Genomic DNA, 13,801 nt, shown 5'->3' with positions numbered 1-13,801 from the left:
TTGGGGGCGCTTTGGAAGCTGAGAGGGAATGGGGGGGATGTCTTTGGGTGTGGGAGACCCTTCGGTGTGCAGGGCCTGGGGGGCTCTGGAGAGACATGGGGTATCCTTGGGGGTGGGAGATACAGGACCTTGGGGGGTTGGAGGAGCCTTGGGGGGGGTTCTGGGGGAGCCCCTCGGGTTGGACTCGGTCCTCCGGGGTGAGGAGGGGTCTGGGCACAGTGTGGTGGCCTGTGACTCCTCCGGGGCAGCTGGGGGGGCGTACAGAGCCATGTGTGGGGGCTCAGTGTGGGAAGCAGGTGTGGAAGGGATATGGGGGGGTTGGAGGTGCCTGTGAGGAGGGGGGTGAGGTGGGGAGCTCTCAGGTCCCGGGGGGTCGGTGACTCCCCCCCCAGTGAGTGAAGGAAGCAGCAGGAACATGCAAACAGCAGCAATTGGAGAGTTTCAGTAATTTTCTTCTGAAGTCAGAGCCAGGGGTCAGTTCCTTCTGGGGGACTTTGGGGGCTCTGACTCCTGTGAGCCGGTGGAACTGGGGAGGGTTCTCCTGCCCCTGCTCACCTGGCACTGTGGGATCTGTCACCTCTCATCAGCTCCAGCTCAGAGCTGTCACTCCCCACTGCTGGGAGCGCTGGTTTGGAGCCCCTCAGGAAGGGATGGGCTGGCTCAGGTGTGAGACAACCCCTGTGAGACCCCACAAACTCCTTGTTCTGCTCAGCTCGCCCCCTTTTGCTCTTTCTGCCCCTTTCTTTGTCGCCTCTTCCCCGAGTCCCCCTGTGGATGTGTCACCCCTTTCCCTGCTCAGGTCCCTCTAAGGATACTCTGGTTCAACTTAAAAGTGTCACCAACTGCAGTGAATTTCCCATTCCACTGTGCCTGTTGGGCAGGGATTTTCTTCCCCCAGGGATGGTCCACAGGGCTTCTCTAGTTCTCCCTGAAACACCAGGGAGGAATCCACAGCCATTCCAACCACTGGCTTGCTTGGACGGGTTTTTACATTAGGGTTTTCTCAGCGGAGACTAAGAATAACTCCAGTGTTTAAATGCGGAGGAGAAGGTGTGGGAGGTGGGTTGAGCAGCCAAATTCCCGTTTGGAAAACGAGGAGGGTTGACATCCTCGTTTCCTTGAAGCCAGAGCTCACATTCAACCTCCTGTGGCAGGAGGGGGGGAGTCCTGCTGCCAACTCCAAATGCTCCACGGGGCTGAAGTGATGGAGAGCTCGGGAGACCCACCAGCAGGTGGGGGGTGAACTCAACTCACCAGGTTGGTAACGAAGGGCTTCTCTCAGAAGAGGGTTTTGTTCCTGATGCTGGAAGTTGGTTGGGAATTGAGGAGCTGGGAGACCACACAGCCCTGGATTTCTGTAGCTGGGTGTCAGCCCTTGGGGATCTCGAGCTGTGGGACACTGGACCCTTCCCCTGCTCCCTGGCACTTGCCTGGCGAGGAACTGTCCACAGGGATCGTGTCCACCCTCCTCCTGCTCCGCCAAGCTGCGCGTCCAGATAGTTTAATCTCTCCTTGGAAATCAATCCCTCCAGCTGTTATCCATGTTTTCCTGAATCCCTTCCAATTTGCCAATATCCTTCTGACACCGAACAGCTCGGAGCTGGACGTGGTTTGCATCAGAGCACTGGAGACTGGGATCTTCCCTCCCTCCCCTCGGATGAGGAGAAGGAAGAGCTGAACACAAACTTTGGGAATGTGTTAAACCTCCCCTCGCAATTCCTCTTTCACTCTGACTTGGCTCTGCCCTGGTGAGGGCTGTTTCTCAGGAATTTCTACTTATTCTTCCTTGTATTTCTGCTTTCCCAAGGTTCCTTGTTTTCCAGTCTTCTCCAGCATTTCCCAGGGCTCCTTTAGTGCTCTGACTCGGTTTATTCGCTGTGAGCTGAAGGTGTGAGGTGAACAGGCCTTGCTGAGCCCACCTTGGCAGGTACAGGTTCCTCTCTGAGCTGGTTGACTGTGGCAGTTCTGAGTCCCTGTGGAAGCACTCTGCAATCCCTGTGGCACAGTCGGGATCCCCATGGCACGGCTGGGAGGTGTGGAGGGAGATGGCCAAAATAAAAGGACATGGCTTCAAAAAAATCCCAACTTCTCGGTCACGTCTTTATTCCCATCTCTTCCAAAACCCCTCAGAGCCCTGCCAGAGAAGACACTGGGTGAGGAGGACACTCTCAGGATGGATAAAAGGGGGTTTGGGGATGTGGCATGGGGCGGGCAGGGAATCTCCCTCTCCCGTTTTGGGAGATGGGGAAGTTAGAGAGAGGAAGCACAGGCGGGTGGGCGGGGGGTGGCTGGGAGGCTTTGGGGTTGAATCCACATGACCTTTAAGGTCCCTTCCAACCCAGACCCTTCTAAGAAAACAGATGCTCCTTCCATGCTCCTGGAAGCCCCAGGAACTGCTCTCAGCTCACAGTGGTTCCAGGGATGAGGCAGCTGGAGGAACAGGAGCTGTGCTGAGTGCTGAGGGGGGACAGTGGGGACACGTGGAGCTGTGTTTGGAAGGGCTCAGCACAACAGGCTCTGCACCCACAGTGTGGTTTGTGTGTTAGCAAAGCATCTCTGGCTTGGATTTGGCTTTGGACTTGTTTTCTGCTGCATCACATGTGATGCTGCTGCGTGTCTGTTTGGGTTTATTTATCCTCTGGACTTTCTTGAGGACTTTTTTTTTTCCTTCTTGTTTTTTTTTTGTTTGTTTGTTTGTTTGTTTTCGTGTTCCTGGCACTGAGAATTGAGGCCAGATTTCCAAAACTGCTCTTCCCCTGGTCATTCAGCTCCGAACTGTGCTGCAGTCAGAGAGGAAATGCTGGGAGAAAATAACCTTTTTGTGACAGACCTTCAGGACTGGGGACCTGTTGCTTCCTGTAATTCATTAATTATTTTTGCCCCATTTCAAGCGATCTGGTTTCACAGTTTTGGCTCCAAGGGGCTGGGAGCACCATGGGTGAGTGGGGTGGGCTGAGCCAGCGGCCTGGGTTTTCCTGGGGAGCCAGAAGTGGTTCCTGTTTGGGCTTGAGGTGTGTGGGAATCTACTTAGAGAGATTAAACTTCAGCTCCCAGATGAGCTGTAGGACATGCCTTGGAGAGCACCAGCATTCCCAGTGTCTGCTCCCACTGCCCATTCCCACTGTCCAACCATGGAGGTGCCCACAGAGGTTCCTCTCCAAGCCACTGGTTGATGTTCGTGCTGGGGTTTTTCTCCCTCTCCAGAGCTGGTATTTGTGGTGTGTTTTGCTGCAATTAGTCTTGGCTCGCGGGGGGTTTGGCTTAATTTCTTCTCTGAAGTTCAGTTTCCTGCTCGGAATTCCAGGAGGTTCCTTTGCTTTTCCCTCCTCCTGTACACCTGGGGCAGAGTCGGTCCTCCTGTGCCTTTGTGGAGTGAGACCCTTGGGTTTGGAACACCAGGAATTTGGGGCCCTCCTCAGCCCCAGCACACGGAGCTTCACCCTGGCTAAGCCCAGGTTTATTGTGGGGTTTTTTTTGGCTCTCCCTCTGAGCTCTGAGCTGGGGGGAGGGAGGTGAATTCCCTGAGCCCCAAGTGTCCTGTTTGCTGCAGGAGGTGAGCAGGGACCCCAGGACAGGTGCAGAGTGGAGCTCCCAAGTGAGAGCAGCCGTTTCTTGAGGTTTTCCACCCAAAGCAGTGCGTGTGGCTCCCAGGGAGCAGCACAGGGACTGGGAACAACGGCTGCCGCTCCCACTGCAGGAGCGAGCTGGCCCCGGAGAGTCTGGAATGCCACTGGCTGTCCCACCCTGTGTGAGGGATCTCAGCAGTGCTGGAGCCACTGTGCCAGCCGAGGGGAGCTGGTTCATGGACAAACAAAGCCGCCCTGCCAGCTGCTGCCCACGCCGGGGTTTCTCCATGGAGCTCTGAGCTCCCTTTGTGGGCAAGGCTGCCAAAAAGCCCTAAAAGCAGCGAGTATTCAGACTTTTTCCTCCCCTTCTCCCAAAAAAAAGACATTTGAGCTCCTTCAGTGTGAGATGCAAGTTGTGGCTGGAGTCCAGAGCAGAGTGAAGCTTGGAGTGAGGGGGTCTGCGAGGTCCCTTCCATCCCAAACCGCTCCGTGGTTCAGAGTTCGCCCCTTCCCTGCCTTTGGGACGCCCGTGGTGCTGCAGGGAGCAGAGCTCTGCACAGCTGGGGGTTTTGTGCTTATGGAGAACGTTTTCCAGCCCTGGCTGGCAGAGCCCTCGCTCCGAATACCTTCGGCTCTGTTTGGAATAACAATCCTACTCCAAAAGCCGCCGTTCACAGCCCTCGGCGTGTTACGGACTTGGCAGCGCCGGGGAAAGTGAGTGTATTTATACCTGTGTCACCGAGCTGCCTTATCCCCTTTAACTGCTTCCAGAGGGAGGAGAGCACACTTGGAGCAGAACGTGGCTTTTTGGGTGGCTGCCCAAAGCCTCTTGTCGGTGCTGAGTCTGCTGAGGCGAAGGCAGCAGATCTTTAATCGCTAAGCAATTAATGGTTGCAATTACTTAAAATCGATTGTTTCCAGAGGTCTGGCTGGTCGTGTCCGTGGCTGGAGGTGCTGCAGAGCCTTGGAGTTTTGGAAAGTGAGGCTGAACTTCGGCTGGTGAAGCTGTGTGTGGGGAGGGAAAGCTTTGCCAATTAATGTAATTAATGTGAGGTCCCCCCTGTGTCATTCCTGTTGTGGTGGGATCTGCAGGCAGGTCTGGCAGCCACTTGCTGCCTGTTCTGCTCTTCCAGCAGTAGGAATATTTCCTTTTTTTTTTTTTTGATTCGAGTGTTGGTAAAATAAATGAGGAGTGGAGGGAGGTGAGATCCGAAGTGGGATTGTCACCGGAGCTCCCGGGATGCACCGCTGGACCCCAAAAATGTGACACGGCAGAGCATCCAGCAGGATGGGGCACACTGAGAGTGTGAAAACAGGGCTGGGGAGGTTTATCTACGACCTCAATCAGATTTTGGAGTCTTTATATGGCAGAGCTCACTGTCACCTCCCTGGAGTTTGTGTCAGAGCCCAGCACTGCTCAGCATCCAGATCCTCAGTCGTGGTCCTGAGTGTGGCAGTGGTTTAATGAGCAAGTGCCTTGTCTGGTGGAGGTGCTGAGAAGTTCCCAAGGGATGTTGACCCTCAGTGTGGATGTCTCCCATCTCCCCAACCCACACTGCTTTGTTTCCTGGTTCTGAGGTGCTTTGTGGTGTCGTTGTCCCCCCCTGGGGGTCCTGAGGGTGGGATTTCGGGGGTCACAGGAGCTGGAGCTGCCAAACCAGCAGCTTGGGATGGGAGGAAGACTTGGAAAACTGGCCTCAAAATTCCCCACCTGATGGACCAACCTCAGTGTCCCGCTGGATATTTTCAGGGGTTTGAGGGTTTTATGACTGGTTTTCACTAATTCTGTGCTATCTTTCCCTGTGGATGCTCCCATGGGAAAGCTCCGGCTGCCATGTCTTTCTTGGGAGGTTTTCCTTGAATTCTGTGATCCTGGAGACCTTTTCCAACATCAAAACAATGGTTCTTTTGCAGATCTTGAGGGATTTTCCCTCAAAAGTTGCGGGTGGAGGGTTTGGAGAGTTTTGGCTCTGGGACTTGGTGCTTTCCCAGCCACACAGAGACATCCCTGAGGAGGTTCCAGAGGGACAGAAGGCTTAAAAATGGGACTTGTGGAGAAGGGAGAAGATGCTGTTTGGGATGTGGGATTTGTTCCTGAGGTGCTTCATGGCATTGCTTTTTGGCAGGTCCCCGTTTCCAGTGCCTGCAAAGCCCCCGTGTGTAGGAGCCCGTTTAGGACGCCGCGTCCTGCCCCACGTGAGGTCTCACCTCTGAGTTATGGAAAACTCCTGCCTGGGAAATCACGCCTCTGCTCACCCCCAGAACACTTAAACAACTCACTGTAATGCCCCAGCTTTCTACACATTGCTTCTGTTTGGAATATTTCTTGCTCCCCTCTGATTTTAGGGCTCGTGTATCAAATCACGGCGACGTGCAGCGTGTGCGCCTCTGAATGCTGAATAAAGCAAAGTGCCCAGGTGGGATGGAATAATAACAGGTGGGACAGGATATTTTTCCTTTATGAGCAGAGGAGCACAGTGCCTTCCTGGCCCCATCCTGCTGCTGCTGGTTCAGCTGTTTTAATTCACAGACAGGAGTTTTATCCGTAGGTTCTCACTCTCCCGTTCCTTTGCTCTTCCCTTCAAACCATTCACACCCATTGCGGGGAAAAATATGTTCCAGCTCGACCTGGGCTCTTATGTTTCATTTTCAGCAGCTTTTTTTTTTTTTCCCCCTTGCTTTCATTGAAACAAGGGCTCTGAAGTGGTGAAATAATTTCAGGAAATGGGACTCCAGTTTCTAGGTCACTCAGGCATTTCCTAGGTAAAATACTGCGTCCTCCAAGGCTTGTCGTGGCTTTCTTGTAATTATCTCGGCTCGGGAAGGAACAGTGGGTCTCGGAGGCTTTTCCTTCCTTCCTTAAACCTGAATTATTTCTCTCTCCTGTAGTAGATCTCTGGCACTGCTGCTGTCCCTGCTGGGAGGGAGAGCAAGGCTGAAGATGGATCACTGTTAATGAAGACACACGAGGCGACCCAAGAGCCGTAGTGCCGAGATCCAGGGGCTGCCTGCCTGTGTCTGGGATTCTGCCTTTGGAATAGCTGTTCACTGGGCTGCCAGGTTCAGTTGAGGTGTGTAGGAAGAAAGAAGAGGTTTTGCTTGAGCTCATGGGGAAGCTCATGCCGTGTTCCTTGGCTGGAGTGGGATGGGATGTGCTCCCACCCGTTGTCACCCTGGGGACAGATGGACCTCTGGGTCTGAAGACCCAGGCTTGGTGGTGGCTTTTCTGACCTCAGTGGAGGGCTCAGGGACTTCCTATGTAGTTCTTCCCATTCTGGAGAATGTTCTGGAACAACCATATGGCCACAGGCAGTGCCTGGGGCCGTGCTGCTCGTTGCAGTGTTGAGGTGGACACTGTGTTTGATGGGATCAAACCGAACACCCTGTCCAGGTGCTCCCAGCAAGTCTTGTTCTGAGGGTCTTGCAGTTTAGTCTCTCCCTCGTCTCTTAGTGTAAACCAACCTTAGGGACATCCTGCAGAGTCTGTCTTCCCTCCAGAAACCAGGAGGGAAACATGACTTCATCATGAGAGGATGATGTAGAGATGGTCTTTCTCCGTCTTCTTGCCCAGGGAAGTTGCTGGAAGTTGCTGACTTGCTGGTTTATGTTGGGTTTTGTCTCATGTTCATCCAAGGCTTGGAAGCCTGTTGGACAAAAATGCCTTTTGGTGTTGGAAATCTGCTCTTTGGCTCTGAGCTGGAGGCTCTCAGGCATGGTTTGCCAAGCTATGGCTGCTTTGGTGATGTTTGGCAAGGATTAAAGTCAGGATTTGAAGAGCAGGAGCTGCTGCTTTCTGGGGACTCTGCCCGTAGAAGGGGGACCAGGGGATGCTGTTTGTGGTGAGACCTGACCCCCAAACCCCAGAGGTGCTCACCAAGCACTGGAAAACCAGGGTCCTCAGCTCAGTGGGAGTGAGCAGTGGGACCTCCTGAGGGCAGTTCCAGATCACCTGAGCTTCTGGGTCTCATTTGCTTTTTTTCACCACAGTGATGAAGCCCTGTTGTCCTGCCCTTTGTGGTGTCTGGGCAGACCTGTGGCTGAGCTGAGGTGACATGGGACATTCTCTGACACTTCTCCCTGAAGGCAGAGGCCAGGCCAGATCTGACCTGGAGGGTGGCCAGGCAAGGAGGCTCCTGGACATGGAGCCTCTCTAACGCTTCTATCCCGACCTGGAAGCAGCGTCAGCGAGTGACACTTTGTCCTGGTGAACTAAGAGTGTTGAGTGATTGGTGTCCTTGGGAGGACTGGTGGGAATTGTGCTGGGAAAAGCCCTGTGGGCTGGCTGGAGCTCCCAGCCGAGGGGGGTTGTTGCTTTAAGTACAGGGAAAAAGCTTTTCTGTCTGGGCGAAGGCTCGGAAGGGTTGATGTGCCGGTCTGGGGCCCATGTTATCCCTCTGGCTGGAGTTTGGTTTACGTTTGACAGGACTCTGACAATGCCTCCCTGTCCCATCTTTCACACTGAGGGGAGGAGAGCAGCTCTGAGTCCTGGCTGTCGTTTCCTTCTCCCAGAACACATGGGAATAATCTGCAGTTCATCTGCTCCTGGGCGAGCTGAGGAGCAGCTTTTGGAGCCACTTTTAGGTCCAAACATATGTCTGGTGGGAGAGGTCATTCTTCTAACAGGGCTGGTGATGCTCCAAGGCGCTTCCAGGGTGAGAAGTGAGGGGTTTGTGCATCTTTGACACCCCTGAGGCCATCGTGTTCCAGCTGCTTGGGGATGCTCTTGTGCACAGGGGATCCTCTACAAGCCTGAGCAGTGCTGAACACCCAGAAAAGGGGAGGGTAAGTGGTGGCACTTTGCATGAGGTTCACTGTAACGACTTGTTAAATACCGTGTGGCTGTGGGGGATTTGCTTCAAGCACATTCTGTGCCAATATTCCAGTTTATACAGTTGGGTTTGCTTTATCAAGCTTATGAAGCAGAAGGGTGTTCTGCCTCCGAAGCAGGTTTTATAGCGCCGGCTTTTGGCCTCCTTTCCCAGATGACAATTTTAAGCTCTTGCAGCTTTTTGGTTACAAAGCAAACACTCTCCCTCCTTCCCTCACACCCCGAAATAACTTGAAAGGCAGAGTTTAGGCCTAAGAGCTGCCCGTGCCTCTGCACTGAGCTCTGCGAGGGCCTCTCCCTGCAAAACTGAAAGTCTTTCGCAATCTCTTTGGGTGTATCACAGATGGGAGGGCCAGGGAGAGCTCTGGGCACCCAGAGGGGCAGGACGAGCCCTGTGCCTGAGTCCCTGCAGGCACCAAATTTAGTCTGGCAGTCAGAATTCAGTCTGGGGGCCAGCAGTCGTTCCCCAGTGGAAATGAGGTGCCAAAGTGGCTGCACAAAGCAGCTCTTGCAGGTTGGGCCCCAAGCCCTGCCTGGCAGGGCTGACCCTGCACGAGGGAGCCTCCATGGGAAAGCAGTTTTTCTTCTTGTTTTTTTTTAAGGAAGAACTTGATCTCTTGGTTTCCCCCCCCCCTCCCCCCTTGAGGATGGATCATGGTGCTCCCAATCCTGACTTCAGTGCTGGCTGTTAACCCAGGCTGGGACAAGGAATGCCAACACCAAACCCTGGCCGAGGGCAGGGGAAGGATGGGGTTCCCTCTGGGTGTTCCCTGGGTGCTGCTGCCTCGGTGACCCTGCTGATCCCAACCCATCCAGAGTGTGGAATCGTTCTGAGGGCCAGGAAGCTCAGGGCAGAGAGCTGTTAATGACTGCACTCAGAAAAATAACGAGGAGCCTTTCCTGGCCTGGCCTCAAAGCAACGTGTTTCCTTCCTTGCATTTTAGTGGAAATCTCGTACTATTTTGGAGAGCTTGGGGCAGTGCCTCGTGCTTCCTTCTTTCTCCTTGGCTGGAAATGGCTGTCAGGCTGCCTTCCTCTCCCTCCTGCTCGCCAAAGAGCAGTTTGGTTTGTGATTACAACCGGCCTCTCCTCCAGCTCCCAGTGGCAATTACAGGGTCTGCCTGCAATTTGTGTATCCCCCTGTAGGAAGAGGATTCTGCAGCCCGGATTCGGGTGCAGCCATCCGTAATAATCTCGTTTATTGTGAGTTTCTCTGCTCTCCCCAGCAGCAGCAGCAGCACTGCCTGTCCTTGGGGCTGGGCTGGTGTCTCGAGCACCATTTGTGTTTGAATGGGCTTGTTTGTGCTGCGGCTCTGGTTGTTAGAGCTCCTGGCACGGCTCCCAGGGCTCAACAAACTTACCCAGATGGAGCTGGGATGGCCTGGCGACTCATTAGTCTCTGAGAATTAATCCCATGTAGCTCAGGCTCATCAGAAGTTAACTCCTGCCTCTGCTCTACCTTTTGCATTAAACTGGATGTGAAAAGCAGAAGAGCAGCGATGACTCAGTTGAGGAGAAAATGAGCTTCACCTGCCAGAGGTGCAGCAGAACCCCGGGCTGACCCTGGCAGTGATGAAACTATCTCTCTTTTGGGGAAATATGTGGGTAAGACATTGTTTCTTCTCCAGTTCTGCCTTTGCTTCCACTGTCAGTTCTCCTGACAGCTGTAGTTCAGCTGTAGTTCAGCTGTAGTTCTCCTCCTAAGTCCCAGCCCTCCCTGGATCCTCTACCCTTCTGGAGGACTCTTTGCCCTATTTAACAGCCCGGGAGGATTGCAAACAGGTTTGTGGTGCTGCCTGTTGGTAGAGACACCTCACCTTCAGCTGCACCTTTGCTTGGACTTGTTCCTGCAGGCCCGAGGGTGATGGGGTTTGTGACTATGCAGGGAGCTTTTTGTTTTGGAGAGTAGAGCAGCTGTAATCCCTGTGCAGTGTGTGTCCTGCAGGGATACAGGCACTGAACCTGGCTTTCCTCTCATTGCCCATCTCAGGTAACTCCCTCTGCCTGGAGCCCCTGTTGGACCCTTTTTGGGGTGCTGGGTGTGGAGTCAGCACCAATCCCAGCACAGGCACCAGCAGTTATTTACCTTGTGTGGGATTTGATCCTTATTCACTTAAGACCTGGACTCGATGATCCTTGTGGGTCCCTTCCAACTGGGAATATCCTGTGATTCTGTGTGTCTGCCTTTCCCCCCTCCCCAGAACTCTTGGCACACTTACAAAATCGACACTGAAATGGCCCAGATTGTCCCTTTTGCTCCAGCAGTGGTTTGCCCTTTTGGAGGCTGCAGGTGTGAGGGAGCAATGGGAGCCCGAGGCCTTTACTGGAACCTGAACAAGAACTACAGAAACTCCTGCACAGGGAGGTTTGGTGGTCCCTGCTGGTGCCTGCTCCCCTCCTGGAAGCTCACAGCCCTTCACTGCACCTTTCCCTAGGGACAGCCTTGCTCTTGATGTCCCTCTCTCCAGCAGTTTTCTTTCTTCTGACTCATTTTGCAGCTCATTCCTCACTCAGGTCTTCCTTAATCTTAGCAGAGAGACTCTGTCAACAGAACGTGCTTGTGTGTCTCTTCTGTTTAAGCCTATTTTTAGGAGATTGCTCTGCAGCTCTTCTGGTTTTGTTTCATAGCTGGTGCAACCCCCAGCTTTAATTTTGTGGTCACATTAATGTAAAGTTTATCCTCATGATTTATGGGCATAAGCCATAAATGTGCTTGTACTGGTATAGGAGTGAGGGATCTGTGATGGAGGGGGATCTGTATTGGGAAGAGATCCGTGCTGGGAGGGATCTCTTTTGGGAGGGATCAGTTCTAGGGAAGGATCTGTGTTGGGAGAGATCCCTGCTGGGGAGGGATCCATGCTGGGAGGGATCTGTGCTGGCAGCCTCCACACAGAACAGTGTTTGTCTCCTCCCAAATGTTGGGATCTGGAGCATTTCAGCTCGTCCTGCAAGGCCCAGATACAAGTGTTGGGCATGAACATTCCTTCAGTGACAAGTCACATGCAAGGACAACAATAGAGCCTTATTTTTAGAGCATTTTTCAGCCCAGCTCTATCCCCAACGTTCAGCAGAATGAACGAGCCAGGAGCTTCTTCCGTCTTCACACTGAGGTTTAAGGAGAAGGGTTTGTTTTGAGGGGCCAGTCACTCGTGACTTTGGCAAACCAGAAGAGACATGACTCAAGATTTACAAATCCTGGCTTGAGGCTGCTTCCAGCCTCAGCTATTTGTCAGGAATTCAGCTGGAACAGGTCCGGGGAAGCTTCACCAACACACAACCGCATCCCGACGCGTGCGAGTGCCCGGCTGTGGGGTGGCTGTGGTGAGGGCTGTGAAAAGAGCTGCGGGTGGCAGAGCTAAAGACAATTATGAGTCTGACTGTGTCCCTCTCCTTGTCACCAGGCTGATGCCACCCAGAGCCACGGGCACACACTCCTCTGTAAAGCTCAGACAGTGCAAATAAAGGATGTGGAGCATCTTGGAGGAAAGGCTCCATAAGTGCCAAGCGGGCTTTGGAAACGTCATCCCGCTTCTCCTGGCTCTTCCTAAGCTGTTTCCAAATTGAAGTTTTTCAAATGGGTTCCATGAGGTGCCAGCACGTGTCCTGGGGGACGTGCTGTTCAGGAAGGCTGGTCTTTGATTGCTGTTGTTGATGCATGTAATACGTCTAATTCCTTTTAAGGGACTTCCAATATTCCCCCCCGGTGTCTGTCTAGACCAGGATAACAGGCTCTGTTTTCTCTTAATGGGTTAGTTAACATGCTTTGGGACCACTTGGGTTTATGGACTGATGTACCATGGGGACGGCAGCATCTGGGCTGGCTTCAGTGTCTGCAGGAAGGATTAAACTTGGAAATAAGTGGGAATTCTGGTAATTGAGGTGAGCAAAAGCAGCTCATCCCAGCCCAGGGTCCCAGTTGGGTGGTTCGTGATGAATAGAGGCTCTGATGGGCAGCAAGTGAATTGCTGAGAGGGGAAGGGAAGGTTCTGGCTTTCACTGAGTACCTGCAGCCTCTCCCCTCTCCAGCTCTTACCCCGAGAACCTGTTTAGGTGGGTAAAATACATATTTTAATTTTAGAGGTGACAACATCATCCTGTCACTGGGCACACTTGGGCATTGCTGGTAACCTTGTCCAGAACTTCACCCCTGGGCTTGTGGTTCATGGCCAAGGTCAGTGTTACACCTTTTGTTAGTGTTTGATGTTCCTGCCACTTGATGCCCTTATCCTGGGGGCAGCAGGGGATTGGGATGGAGGTGAAGGAAGGGGATGTGAGGGGTGGCCGTGCCCTGGGGGATCTGAGGGGCTGATGGTCTGGTTTGGGTGAAAATGCTTCTCCAGCTCCCCTGAGCCAGCAGCTGCCTCTCAGGTGTGTCTGACTGAGCTCTGGAGTGCTCAGTAATCTGCATTTCTTCCTCCCCTCGCTGTGTCCAACATGCTAAAAATCATCAAAACAGTGAAATACTGTCCCGTGGCTGCCGGAAGAGGGATGGGAATGTGCTCCCAGTATCCAATCAGCTCCTCGTTCTGCCTCTTCTTAAGGACAGAATTTATTGAAGCAATTTATCCTGACTAAATGTGACATAAATCTGAGCACATGTATGTACATACCAGTCATATTCTGCAGTGAACGAGCAGCTAAATCTTACCTTAAGGAATGAGCAAATCCTGCTGACACTTTGCAAGCTCAAGGAAACAGAGGCTTTTGCAGTGTGTTGGCCCAGTTTTTTTGTCCTGCTCTGGGCAGCCAATGTGCCATCGGCTCTGGGATGGTTTTCCTGTGCTGTCAGAGCCCTGGGGTTGGCAGCTGATCCTGGTCCTTTAATTTCTCAGAGAGGTTTTACGGAAGCACAGACACGAGGCAGAGAGACCCCGCAGTTCCCGGTGCTGGCGGCGAGGACGGATCTCTGACCTGTGTTAATTAAAAAAGCCCAGCTTGGCTGCCCTGTGAAGTCAGCATCTCCCTCCAGCACAGCTCTGCTCACGTTTAACACCAAGATCTGTTTGTTGATGGAATAAACACATCCCCAGCCTCATCCCACACAGCCCAGCTTAACTGTAGGAGGGTGATTTAGAGACTCTTGAGACACTTCCAGCACCAGCCTGGCTCTGGCAGTGGGGGGCATCACAGCTGCCCTTCAGTGCTGGGTGACTTTGCTGCTGTCCCAGTGCCACAGCTCTGAACTGGGGTACTGGACTGGCAGAGAACCTCTAATTGCTGTGATTAATTGAGAACAAACTGTGAGAGCTGGTGCCTTTGTGGAGCAGCTCACCAGCATCCCTGGCCCTGAGGATGAGGAGTTTTGGGCTCCACATGGTCGAGCTTTGCATCCAGATGGACATGTGGCCGTTCTGGGGCCGGGGGTTCAGGTGTGATAGAGCTGGGGTTTGGGTATGGCAGCTTTGGG

The 13,801-nt window shown here is 53.2% G+C and overlaps 1 protein-coding gene across 3 annotated transcripts in view; it reads left to right on the top strand.

Moving 5' to 3' along the window:
• ATF7 (activating transcription factor 7) overlaps positions 1-13,801 on the top strand; it is a 58,340-nt gene that overhangs the window by 354 nt on the left and 44,185 nt on the right. The window contains exon 1 of one of the 3 annotated variants that reach the window (XM_027670018.1): positions 6,485-6,637. The exons of 1 other annotated variant lie outside the window; for it this stretch is intronic. The gene's annotated coding sequence lies outside the window, so the exon portion shown is untranslated. Of the gene's footprint in view, positions 1-6,484; positions 6,638-12,544; positions 12,566-13,801 lie in introns of those variants that run through there. One more of the 3 variants, XM_027670019.1, reaches the window with a different exon arrangement.

The sequence above is a fragment of the Corapipo altera genome, unplaced genomic scaffold (assembly GCF_003945725.1).
Source record: "Corapipo altera isolate COAL_440 unplaced genomic scaffold, ASM394572v1 306, whole genome shotgun sequence".
Taxonomy (NCBI): domain Eukaryota; kingdom Metazoa; phylum Chordata; class Aves; order Passeriformes; family Pipridae; genus Corapipo; species Corapipo altera.
Note: the sequence above shows the minus strand (reverse complement) of the source record. Positions and strands in the feature narration are given on the sequence as shown.